At 35.5% G+C, this 13,710-nt stretch overlaps 1 protein-coding gene across 1 annotated transcript in view; it reads right to left on the reverse strand.

The window, feature by feature from the left end:
• CYSLTR1 (cysteinyl leukotriene receptor 1) overlaps positions 1–1,285 on the reverse strand; it is a 60,787-nt gene extending 59,502 nt beyond the window's left edge. Inside the window, exon 1 of the mRNA XM_020910884.2 lies at positions 804–1,285. The gene's annotated coding sequence lies outside the window, so the exon portion shown is untranslated. The remainder of the gene's footprint in view (positions 1–803) is intronic.
• Positions 1,286–13,710: the final 12,425 nt, after the last annotated feature.

Raw genomic sequence — 13,710 nt, forward strand, 5'->3', positions numbered from 1 at the left:
GAATCCACCAACCCATTTGTTTACTTTTGAAAACAACTCTTTGCTTTTAAAAACAACTCTTTGCTTTTAAGTAGAAGGATTTTCCTGGCCAAAGATTTTGATTAAAATATATGAAGTGGTAAGCCTGTTTAAACCTGGTATAAGTCAGATATGTCCAAGCTACTAAATCATCTAATTTCCTTATATTCATTTATAATTGTGAGAGCTTTCTACTTGCAGTTTCTAGTCAGAACTTGCCAATTCTAGTTGTGTGGCAAGTTTCCAGAAAATTTCTTAACCCCTTTGAATTAATTTTTTTGCAAAACAGAAATAATAACACTTACTTCTTTAAATTGCAGAATATTGATAGATTCAAGTAGGATAATGAATATGAAACTACATTGTGAAGATACCAAATCAGTCTTCAATAGTGGGTTTACCTTCAGCAGTCACTGTATATTTTATTTGTATGTTAAAGGAAACTGCTACTACAGTTTAGAGAAACTTCATTGAGCCCTTAATAAAGAATAAAAAATATCCCTTACTTTTTTTACTTGATTGCAAAGATGCTGGAGGCTTGGGGAGTGTCCCCTCTATATTTTGCCACATTGAACCCCTAACAGAAGCACTGAGCAATATTGTTGACTGACTGATTAGATTATTGAATCTCTATCCAATAAGTAAAGCAGAAAGAATCATACTAGCAGCCCAATTTAAAGCAGACAAGGCAAATTGTTTATCCTCAAACTCCTGGGAATTTGCTAAAATCTACCATCAGCAAAATGCCTGGTTCTAGCACTGAAAAAAACATTGAATCAGCTTACCTGTTAACCTGAAGGTTGGCAATTTAGGGTCTTTTGCATTCACTCTCAGAAGCAAGCTCCAGGTCTTCAGTAAATCCAATCTATCCGTCCCTTGGAAAGCTAATCATCGTTGGTCAGCTGTACAGTAAATTTGAATACCCTGGAAGTTCTGAAAGTAAACACCATTCACAGTGTGCCTGCTCTTTTAGGCAAACTTCTTTGAAAAGATGAGTTGTTGCTATTTTCAAGAGGAGACGAGGGCAGGGCACATATGCTAGCCAATGTATACAAATTCTTCTTCCTCTTTCAGATCAGTCCTCAAGCTGTTTAAAGCACGCCTCAATTTGGCTACTCTCATTCAAAGTGGGGGAAGGGGAAGGCAGAAAGAGAGAAGAATAGAAACTGGACTTGCAGGTTGTTGTGTGTATAAATGAACTTTTATCCCTAGCTCCAGCAACGGAATCCTCAGGAAATCACACAACTGCTCTGAGATTGGAAGCAGGAAGGAGTATACTCTGTCCAGTTTAGTTCTCTCTGATTTTTATGATTTGGGGGAGTGGTTAGACTATTTGTAGGTGGAGAAATATAATCCTACCAGTATATGCTAATATAACCGTCAGCATGTGAAACCTGATCTTAGGCAAGATAAATTTCACATCTCTCTCTCACTGCAATTACGGCTCTATCTGCATTCTAAAAATCCTTCTCCTTTCTGGTGTCTTATGTCCTGAAAAATAAATGTCTTAGGTTGAATTTGGTTTCTCAAAATCCCCACGGCAATACATTACCTCCATTGAATTAAAAATTATTTTTTTTCTTTCTGTCACACTAAGAATGGTCTGGAATGACTGGGTTTTCTGCCTGTGGGCCTGTGTTAGGAATTTAGAAGAAATTTGTCTTTGGCTAGGCTCTGGGATATTGGAGCTTTGGGATACTCTGTCTGCTTCTGGAGAAAGGGATATAGCAGTCTGTTATGTGTTGACTGGAACTTGGGGCAGCACTTTGATGTTATGAACCAAATGGATAATAATACCCTAATGGGAGTTTGTTACTTCATTTGTATTGAGTTATATTAAAATATTTCATCTGGGAATGGCATAAATATGTTCATATTAACACTTTGAAAACATAGCCCTATAACTAATAACTAATTTGTGTACTCAGTAAATCAGGAAACTAGCAACAGCCTTCTGATCTGCTACCTGATGCAGGAACAAAGGCTTGAACTTTGCATCTGTAGGTACCAGAATTATCTCACAGCCAACCTGGGGTCAGGGCTCTAAGGTTTCTTAAATATTCATCTCCTTTCATAGTATTCTTGGATGTGGTATTAGTTGGGAGGAAAAGTCATTCAATCAAATTGAAGAAGGAGATAACATTTGGATTCAAGATCAGACTCTAATCCTTTCCTGGAAAGTTTACTAACTGAAGTGATATTAGAAATAGAATTTCTTCAACTGAGTTTGGATCCCCAGAGATCTAGGGGAAAGTTCATAAGAGAGACAGAGGATAAGTTACCACTTTGCCTCCAATCTGGACTGTTACTGCCATTTTCAACTATGGTGGAAGCATAGTACATACTTGGGTAAGGAAGGAAAAAGAAAGAGGCAAAATCTTTCAAGAGGATATCACAATAACTGTGGCAGAGACAGAATGCTCTGTGGTGCCTCTATGTACTCCTCCAGTTATCTGTCCTTAGCTGTTTCTCTGCCTCTAGAAAGGAAAAAGCAGTGCTCCACTCATCCCCAATTGTGTTTTGGCCTTGTTTAGCTATATCAATTTATGCCATGTTTGTTATAATTGACAGCAGATTCCTAATCTCCTTTCCTCATCTCTCTATCCTTTCTTTTCCATCCTCTCTGTCTTCATTACATACTTGTCCCTACATTTTCTATTATTTTAGGAAATGATGAAATATCACACTGATATATTTTTGCTGTCATCTCTATATTCTTTCTTATTTTCCCCAGACTCTTTCAGTTCTTAATTTTTTATTGGGGTGGAGAGGACCAAGAAGGGAATGGTGAGGGAGAAGGTGAATAATGTGTAGTTAGATGGGGACTCTGTCTTAATGGAGTAAGACTTGGGTAGAAGGTTATAAGATTTTCAGCAAGACAGCATTCATATATTAACTTTGTGCTGCAGGATTCATAACTTACTCATAGAGCTGAAAAGGCCTTGAAAAATCATTTTGTTTAGACTTTAAAAAAAATTGAGTTCCTGAGGGTATGACATATCTGGTTAATCACTGTGTTCCTAGATGTTAGCTGATTGCCTTGTTTGGTTTGTTAAATAAATCTAGTTCAACTCTCTTATATTATAGATAAGGAAACTGAGGCCATAAGAGAAAGAGATTTTCTAAAGATGTTTATTTCACCACAAAATCAAGAAATATCACTTATTTTCTTTCAGAACTGAAACTGTCCCACAATTAATACTCACAACACTTTGGAAAGGTAGATAAAGAGTGTTACTATATTTACAGCCCAGCTCTGTACACACATATGCATTCACTCAAAGAGACTGGGATACCATGATTCATGCTTAGTTCCAGCTTAGAGAAAATCAGAGACGATGAAAAGTATCAGTCTGGCTGTGGAAATATGACTCTCATCACTCTCCCTGTTTCTGCCCCAGGGCTTACCTCGTGATATAAATCAATTTTGAGTTGTCATTTCTGGTGAAGCCACAACACAATAAATGAAAATTTTGAATAAGTTTGAATAAGACCTGTAGGACAGAATGGTATAGACCACTTAGAGCTGGTACAGATTATTTAAGTCCCAAATCCCTACATTATTCTGTGCTGCCCAATGCCATAGTTACTAGTACTATGTGCTTATTTAAACTTAAATGTAAATACATTAAATTATATTAAATAGAAAAGTCTGTCCTTCACTTACACTAGCCACATTTCAGATGCTCAATAGATAACATATAGACAGTGGCTACTGCTTTGAACTGCACAGATTTAGAATAGATTTTAAAATTAATACTTAGTTTGGAGTAAAGCATATCATCAGTACAAGGTCATATAATTAAGTGCCAAAGTTGGGAAAGAAGCCAAGTTTCTGGATTTCTAATCAAGAGTAAGTAGATTTATTTCCACTCCCTTTGTATTTATTTATATCTCAGTGTGGGTCTATGGGCATAGCTGAGGCACACTAGTGTGTGTAACTTCATGTATGGGCTTTGAAGTTTGAGGAGGATGCCATCTGGTTAGCACGGATGAGAAAGTTCATTTGCATGGGTTTGTAGAGTTCCTGCCTTTCTCCCTGACAGGACCAAAGGAGAGAATATGTAGAAAGGTGCTTTGAAAAGGAAAACAAAAGTTATACAAATGGAAGTTGTAGTAATGATGATAAACTCCAACTTTACTTTTTCCAAATACTTTTAGTATTTGCCCCTGAGTCCAGCTGTAGACGGGTGTGAGTAGGAAAATGAACTGTATTGCTGAGTCATTTTGGCAACTGATGTGAGACAGAGTTTGCTGTGTGCATGTGATCAGGGAACCTGGTATAGCCTGCAAACCTAGGAACTGGGGCTGGTTGGATCTGCCCCTACCTCAGACTTTACTTCTAAAGAAGATCAGTAATGGAAGAATTAGACAAAGTCTTTCAGTGAGAACTAGGCCTTCCGTTAATTGAAGGGATTGTGCAACTACTGAAAAGTGTGTCGTTTAGTTTTTTCTAAGAAAATGAAAGAAAACTTTCTGAGTAATCATTGTACTGTAAATTCTTAGTGAAAGTGTTGCTATAACTAGAGACTAGTGTTGTTGTTGTTGTTTGTAACAACAAACAACAGCCAGTTGCCCAGTGGTGTCCAACTCTTTGTGACCCCGTGAACTGTAGCAAGCCAGGCCTCCCTGTCCCTCATCATCTCCTGAAGTTTGCTCAAGTTCATGTCCATTGCTTTGGTGAAGCCATGCAACCATGTCATTCTCTGATGCCCTCTTTTCCTTCTGCCCTCAATCTTTCCCAGTATCAGGGACTTTTCTAATGAGTCAGCTGTTCACATCAGACGACCAAAATACTTGAGTTTCAACTTCAGCATCAGTGTAGAGGCTAGTGTACTAAGAATTATTTTAGGAGTGTCTAAGAAGTCCACAGATCCTCAAAGCTCCTGCTACTCCAAACTTGCTAGCCTAGGCTGAAATACCTTTAAGTATAGTTTAGAGTGAGTATCGTCTATTAGATGTCTCTAAATTAAGAAGTCATTCAAGAACTGACTTTTATAGGAGAGGTCACCCACTATAAATGTGGAGTCTAAGTATTCTTATTAGAAAAGTAATGATAATATCAGCTATGCTTATTTCACAGCATTTAAAAGTCACAGAAAAGGAGAGCCATGAAAGGGCAAAGGCTTATTTTTATATCTGGAGCTTAATTTGCCATAATGACATCATCTCTCAGGAATATTTGTATGTGTTTACTGTGTGCATGGGCTAATAAAGTGCTATTTGTAAAACTGCCTTAGCCACTGAAGGGAAAACATTAGTTTAACTTGAAAATGGAATTCCATGACCTGGGTTTATTGGGGCTTCATCACTTTTGGTGTGACCTGAGAGGGAGCAAGTCACTTGAATTTTCTGAGCTTCAGTTTTTCCCATTTGAAATTAATAGCGGTAAAGGGTTAATAACCACCACTCTGTCACTTCACTGGGAATCAGAGTGAGCTAACACATGTGAAGTGCTTGTGAACTGTAAATAGCTATACAAACAACCTCTTAGTTACTTCCTAGTATTGGGGGAAATCCCCCAGGGATGTGCTCAGAAACTGTGTTTGGCATGTTTCCTTTATCTCACCAGGGACCAAACAACTGTCTAAGCCAAGAAGGGAAATTGACTTAAATATTTGAGTTTGGGGCCTAGCTCTTAAGTAGCTTCACCGCTCTTACAAAGATAAATTCCCTTTCAAAAAATACAAGCAAGACTAGACTTGGACAAATATTTTGAAGCAAATAAAGCATGTTTTCAATTACTTTCTTTTTTTCATTTTTCTTTTCAGTACCCCCTCCCCAAGGGAGTAGAATGTAGTGGAAGAAACTACATTCTGAGAGGTTGTATGCACTAGGGTTTAATAATATAAACTTTGGAAGTGGACAGATCAGATCTGGACTGAATTTTGGTTCCACCATTTACTAATTGTGATCTTAGGTAAGTTATCCAAACTCTTGGATCTTTAGATTCCTGGTCTGTAATATGGGGCCAATAATTACACTACTTTATGTGGTTATTATGGGGCTTAATTGCAATAGTGCCTGGCACAAATTATGCTTCTAATACATACAGATTTATTTTTATTAACATTATGGTTTTATTCACTCAGAGTCATTTACAAAGTTACCAGCCAAGAATGTGACATTGTTTCAAAGAATGATTTCTGGTTTGGAGCATTAAAAACTTTCCCATATCTTAGCTTTGCTGGTTTGGTTTGTGTAAGTGAATTCCCAGGCAATATTGGGCACAAATCAGAATATAAAATAGAATCTTGTTTTTTTTTTTTTTAAATAACATTTTCACAGACATGTAAATCCATGGCTGATTCATGTCAATGTATGGCAAAAACCACTACAATATTGTAAAGTAATTAGCCTCCAACTAATAAAAATAAATGAAAAAAATTTTCACAGACATGCCAATTTGCATTTTAGATGATTTTTCTTTTTACTTTTGCTTTCAGATGATCAGAAGTTCTTTCCTTGATATTGATTTGTCTCCTATTAAGTATGTTCATTCCTGTTCTGTCCAGAGACCTCTCACCACTGGATAGTTGGCGCCTAGATTAGCTTGTTGAGGTTTTGACCGTGGCTAAAAAAATAACAAAATAGAAGATTTTTTCCTGTGTCACAAGGTTAAGTTGAATCCTTAAAGTGGAATATATATGGCTATGGAACAAAGTGCTTAGTTTAATTTCATGATTTTTAATTTGGAACGTACTTTTATGGATCAACCTCAATTTTACTTGTCAGTTTGTAGATTGCCATTGGCATTTTAAAGTTGCATTTAATTTATTTCTCATGCATAGAGAAAAATAGTGGAAAAAGTTGTGGGAAGGGGATATATGTGAGGTTACTGGCTGGTTGAACACTTTCCTTATAGCAGGAAAGTACACTTTTAGGATGAAGAGTAAAGGTTTATCTGGTGTTCAGGCACTCAAACCAATAGCTTTTGTCACATCTCTTAACATAGAGCCAGAGCCATTGTTTTTCAATTTCTCATTGTTGATAAAATGAAGTCTGTTAAAGCACTTTGGAAATTTGGATGCATTATAAAATTCTGAGATTATTTTTTGTTATTAACTTAGTGTTGCTTGTGAAATGCATTTGTTAGGTAATGTTGAACTTTCTTTTTTGCATTAAAATATTACTGGTATCCTCCCTCTACTGAAATAGTTCTAATGTCCACTTGATTTCTAAATGAAACATATTCTTGAATCTCATGACTATTCCATCTCCAGGCTGTCTTGAGTCCAATATCATTTAAACAAATGAGCAAACAAGCAATTATCAGGAGCACTCAAAATGGCAAGTGTAATGGTCTGTCTTTTTGTTCCTGAGATAAAGAGGCCTCATTTCACTAATTTTGGGTTTAGGACTGTCAGTCCTTCTCTTCCTTCCTGTTTTAAGCAGGAAGTGCTGATAGTATTATAAGTAAGCACCCCACGTTGCACAACTGTTGCCTCCTTTAAGACTTTAAGAGTGTCTGAAAGTCAGGCTGTACTTAATATATACTCAAGAGAACCAGTCAGATGAACATTTTAAATAAAGAAGAAACGAAGCTAGAAATCTTGAAATCTCTCTTACACACTGTGTATGTGTCTTCTTGGGGGCGTGGCTTATCTACCATGTGAAACACATGAAATTAACTCTAAACTTCTCAGTCTAGCTGAGTCAATCCTGAGAAAAATTAGGGAATAAATAAATTAGGGAATAAATTAGGTGTCAGCCCTTCCTGGAGATCTCTTTTCTCTTTTTTATCTCTTGTGTGGTCCAGATATCTTCTTACGCTGACTGAGTTCCAACTGCTTGAAGGAAAGTAGATCTGCGAAATCTCTAACATTTCAGCGTAAATAAATTTAAATTGCTCTTTTTTTCTGAAATGACTTCATTTTATTTTAGTTATGGAAAAGTATAAAATATCACTAAGCAGAAATAAAATTAATTAAAAATTCATCCATGATCCCCTCATGCTAAAGTAACCCACTCTTTATGTTTATAGCCTTTTTTCTTTTTTATTTATCTATATATATAGATATATTCATAAAAATGGGATTTCACTATACATATTACTCATCAACTTGTGATTTTTACTTAGCAATATATTATGAATTTATTTCTATAATATTAAACATATTCTCTCTCTTCACAGGCAATCTGCTTATAGATCATTTACAGAGCAGTTTCTTTGTTGTGATTTAAACAAAGTCAGCCCTCAACACAGGGTTTGTAAAAAAAAAATGAGGTAGAAACACATACTCACAAAAGAAATTAAAAAAAAAAAATTTAAAAATGGTGTATGTAATTGGCTGAGGAGCCAATGGGGTGAAGCTACTATTTGCGGAATTATAGTTAAATGCTTCTGAGTCAGAATCCTACTCAGGAGGAATGACATGGCAGTGCTACAGAGCTTAGATTGGCATCAGATAGCCTATCCTCCTACCCCTTGTGTCACTCAACATGTTCCCACTGTGTACCAAGACAGGATCTGGCATCCAGACCTGTCACAAATGGTGATGGCCTGGAAAGAAAGCCTATTCACTTGCCAGTCATTTAGCACAAGTTGGTGGGGAACCTGGTGCTAAATTTTCTTTCCATTTATTTTTATTAGTTGGAGGCTAATTACTTTACAATATTGTAGTGGTTTTTGTGGTACACTGACATGAGATGGATGAAACTGGAGCCCATTATACGGAGTGAAGTAAATTTTTTAAATTAAAATATTATGCTGTGATAACTGCATATTCACATGCAGTTCTAAGAAATAATAGATGTTGTGCACTTTCTGCCCCATTTTCCCCAATGGTAGCTCCTTAAAAAAAACGATAGCACAATATCACAATCAGGAGACTGACACTGATATAGTCAAATACAGAACATTTCCATCACAACAAAGATCATGTCACCCTTTTATAGGATTGGCTTTTTAGCACTCAGCATAGTTCTCTGGAACTTCATCTTAAGTTTTTGTGTGTATCAACAGGTTGATCATTTTCTATTGCTGTGTAGTATTCCATGGAATGCATATGCCACAGTTTGTTTAATTGTATGCTTATTGGAGGACATTTCTGTTGTGTCCAGTCATTTGTACTTATGAACAAAGATCCTATGAACACTTATGCACAGGCTTCTGTGTGTACATAAATTTTTACTTCTTGGGGAAAATGCCTAAGTGTCTAATTGTTTGACTGAATGGCAGTTGCTTGTTTAGCTTAGTAAGAAAGTGACAAATTGCTTTCCAGAGTGGCCAAACAATTTTAATTTCCAAAACCAATGCATGAATGATGTTTCTTGCAACCTCACAGGATTGGTGTCACTTAAAAAAAAATCCATTCTATGGCTGCTATCCAAAAGTCTACAAGCAATAAATGCTGGAGAAGGTGTGGAGAAAAGGGAACACTCTTACACTGTTGGTGGGAATGCAAACTAGTACAGCCACTATGGAGAACAGTGTGGAGATTCCTTAAAAAACTGGAAATAGAACTGCCATATGACCCAGCAATCCTGCTGCTGGGCATACACACTGAGGAAACCAGAATTGAAAGAGACATGTGTACCCCAATATTCATCGCAGCACTGTTTATAATAGCCAGGCATGGAAGCAACATAGATGTTCATCAGCAGACGAATGGATAAGAAAGCAGTGGTATATATACACAATGGAATATTACTCAGCCATTAAAAAGAATATATTTGAATCAGTTCTAATGAGGTGGATGAAACTGGAGCCTATTATACCAAGTGAAGTAAGCCAGAAAGAAAAGCTCCAAAACAGTATACTAAAGCATATATATGGAATTTAGAAAGATGGTAATGATAACTCTGTATGTGAGACAGCAAGAGAGACACAGATGTATTTAACAGTCTTTTAGACTCTGTGGGAGAGGGGAGGGTGGGATGATATGGGAAAATGGCATTGAAACATGTAAATTATCATATGTGAAACGAATCGCCAGTCCAGGTTCAATACATGATACAGGATGCTCAGGGCTGGTGCACTGGGGTGACCCAGAGGAATGGCATGGGGAGGGAAGTGGGAGGGGGATTCAGGATGGGGAACACATGTACACACATGGCGGATTCAAGTCAATGTATGGCAAAACCAATACAATGTTGTAAAGTAAAATAAATAAATAATTTAAATAAAAAAATCCATTGTAATAGTGCATAGAGATATTTCATTATTTAAATCTGTATTTCTCTAAGAACTAATGAAATGAATATCTTAAAATGTATTTATTTACCATTTGTACATATTCTTCAGTGAAGTGTCCGTTCATACCTTTTGCTCATTTTCTAATTATGTTTAATTATTATTATTATTTTTTGCTTTTGGAGACTTCTTTATATATTCTTGACACTATTCCATTGTCAGATATGTCTTCTGAAAGAATTTTGTCTGCATATATAGCTTGCATTTTCAACCTCTTAATAGGTTTATTTTCCTTTTTTGTAAAGCAAAAGTTCTTAATTTAATGAGGTCAAATTTGTCAGTTTTTCTCTTTATGGATCATGCTTTTGATGTCAAAACTCTTTGCTTTGCCCCAGATTCTGAAGATAATTTCTTATTAATTTTTCTGAAAGTTTTAGTTTTTAAAAAAATTATTTTTAATTGAAGGATAATTGCTTTATAGTATTGTATTTGTTTCAGCAAAGCATCAACATGAATCAGCCATAGATATGTTTTACATTTAAGTCTGTAATCCATTCTGAGTTAAATTTTGTACAAAGTGTGAGACTTTGGTGGAGATTAATTTTTTAATCTATTGATGGCCAATTGTTCAAGCACCATTTGTTGAAGAGGCCTTCCTCCACTGAATTGCTTTTGCATCTTTGTCAAATATCATTGGGAATATTTATATCAGTCTATTTCTAGGTTATCTATTCTGTTCCATTAATTTAGGTTTCTATCCCTATGCCAGTACCATATTGTCATTATTTCTAAAGAAGTCCTTTTTTTAAATAAAAAATTCAAAACAACTTTATTGAAGTATAGAGGATTTACAATTTTGTGTTAGTTTCTGATGTAGAGCAGAGTGATTCAGTTATACATACACACACACATTCTTCTCCATTATGATTTATTATAAAATATTAAGTATAGTTCCTTGTGTTATGCAGTAGGTTCTTGTTGGTTATCTATTTTATACATAATAATCTGTATCAGTTAATCCTAAATTCCCAATTTATCCCTCCCTCTTTTTTCTCCTTTGATAACCATGTTTGTTTTCTTTTTTTTTTCATTTATTTTTATTAGTTGGAGGTTAATTACTTTACAATATTGTAGTGGGTTTTGCACTACATTGACATGAATCAGCCATGGATTTACATGTGTTCCCCATCCTGAACCCCCCTCTCACCTCCCTCCCCATCCCATCCCTCTGGGTCATCCCAGTGCACCAGCCCCGAGCACTTGTCTCATTCATCCAACCTGGACTGGCGATCTGTTTCACACTTGATAATATACATGTTTCGATGCTGTTCTGTCAGATCATCCCACTCTCGCCTTCTCCCATAGAGTCTGAAAGTCTGTTCTATACATCTGTGTCTCTTTCTGTCTTGCATATAGGGTTATCATTACCATCTTTCTAAATTCCATATATATGCATTAGTATACTGTATTGGTGTTTATCTTTCTGGTCTGTTTTCTTTTTAAAAAATTTATTTATTTATTTTAATTGGAGGCTAATTACTTTACAATATTGTGGTGGGTTTTTTTTTTTTTTGCCATACATTGACATGAATCAGCCACAGGTGTACATGTGTCCTCCCATCCTGAGCTCCCCTCCCACCTCTCTCCCCATCCCATCCCTCTGGGTTGTCCCAGTGCAGTGGCTTTGAGTGCCCTGTTTCATGCACCGAACTTGGACTGGTCATCTATTTCACATCATAAGTTTGTTTTCTATGCCTATGAGTCTATTTCTGTTTTGTAAGTAACTTCAGCTTTATAATATTTTTAGATTCCATGTGTAAGTGATATCATGTGTTTGTTTTTCTCTGATTTACTACACTTAAGATAGTCTCATCCATATTTATGTAAGTGTGTATATGTTAATCTCAATACCCTAATTTCCCCCTCCAACCCATTTCCCTTTGGTAACCAGAAGTTTGTATTTATGACTGTGAGTGTATTTCAGATTTGTAGATAACTTTGTATCTTTTTTAAAAAAGATTCCACATGTAAGTGATATCATATGATATTTGTCTTCTTCCATCTGGCTTATTTCACATAGTATGATAATCTCTAAATCCATTCATGTTCCTGCAAATGACATTATTTCATCCTATTTTATGGCTGAGTAATATTACTAATCTATTTATCTACCTATCTATCTATATCCATACCTACACTACATCTTTATTCATTCATCTGTCAATAGACATTTAGGTTGCTTCCATGTCTTGACAATTGTAAATAGTGCTACAATGAATATTGGGGTGCATATATCTGTTTGAATTGAAGCTTTCTCCAAATATATGCCCAGAAGTGGGATTGCAGTATTATATGGTAATTCTTAGTTTTTTAAGGAACCTCCACACTGTTCTCCATAGTGGCTGTACCAATTTACATTCCCACCAACAGTGTAGGAAGGTTCCTTTTTCTCTACATTCTCTCCAGCATTTATTATTTAATAGACTTTTTGATGATGGTTATTCTGACTGGGGTGAAGTGATACCACATTGTAGTATTGGTTTACATTTCATTAATAATTAGTGATGTTGAATATCTTTTCAAGTGTCTGTTGGTCATCTGTATTTCTTCTTTAGAGAAATGTCTATTTAGATCTTATGCCCGTTCTTCAATTGGATTTTTTTTTATATAGATGTATTTGAACTGTTTGTATATTTTGGGTTTGAATCCCTTGTTGGTGGCTTGATCCACAAATATTTTCTCTCATCTGTAGGCTGTCTTCTTGTTTTGTTTATGGTTTCCTTTGCTGTGCAAAATATTTTCAGTCTAATTAGGTTCCGTTTGTTTATTTTTGTTTTATTTCCATTGTTTTAGGAGACAGATCCAAAAAGATATTGCTGTCACTTTTATTGAAAAACGTTCTGCTTATGTTTTCCTTTAGAAGTTTTAGAGTATTCAGTTTTACATTTAGGTCCTTAATACATTTTGAGTTTATTTTGGTGCATGGTGTTAGAGAATGTTCTAATTACATTCTTTTACATGTAGCTGTCCAATTTTCCCAGCACCACTTATTGAAGAAACTGTCTTTTTTTTCCATTGTATAATATATTATTGGCTTCTATGTCATAGATTAATTAGCCATAGGTGCATGGGTTTATCTCTAGGCTTTTTGTCCTATTCCATTAATCTATATTTCTGTTTGTTGTGCCAGTAACATATTGTCTTGATTACTGTAGCTTTGTAATATAGTCTAAAGTCAGGGAGCCTGATTCCTCCAGCTTCATTTTTCTCTCTCAGGATTGCTTTGGTTATTTGGGGTCTTTTGTGTTTCCATACAAATTGACAAATGTTATTGGTGATTTGACAGGGACTGCATTGAATCTGTAAATCATTTTTCAGGTAGTATAGTATATTCATTTTGGGTAGTATATTCATTTTGATAATATTGATTCTTCCAACTCAAGTGCATGGTATATCTTTTCATCTGTTTGTGTCATATTTGATTGCTTTCATCAGCACCTTATAGTTTTTGAATATAGGTCTTTTCTTAGGTAGATTTTTAACATTTATTTTTTAAT

Source organism: Odocoileus virginianus, chromosome X (assembly GCF_023699985.2).
Source record: "Odocoileus virginianus isolate 20LAN1187 ecotype Illinois chromosome X, Ovbor_1.2, whole genome shotgun sequence".
Taxonomy (NCBI): domain Eukaryota; kingdom Metazoa; phylum Chordata; class Mammalia; order Artiodactyla; family Cervidae; genus Odocoileus; species Odocoileus virginianus.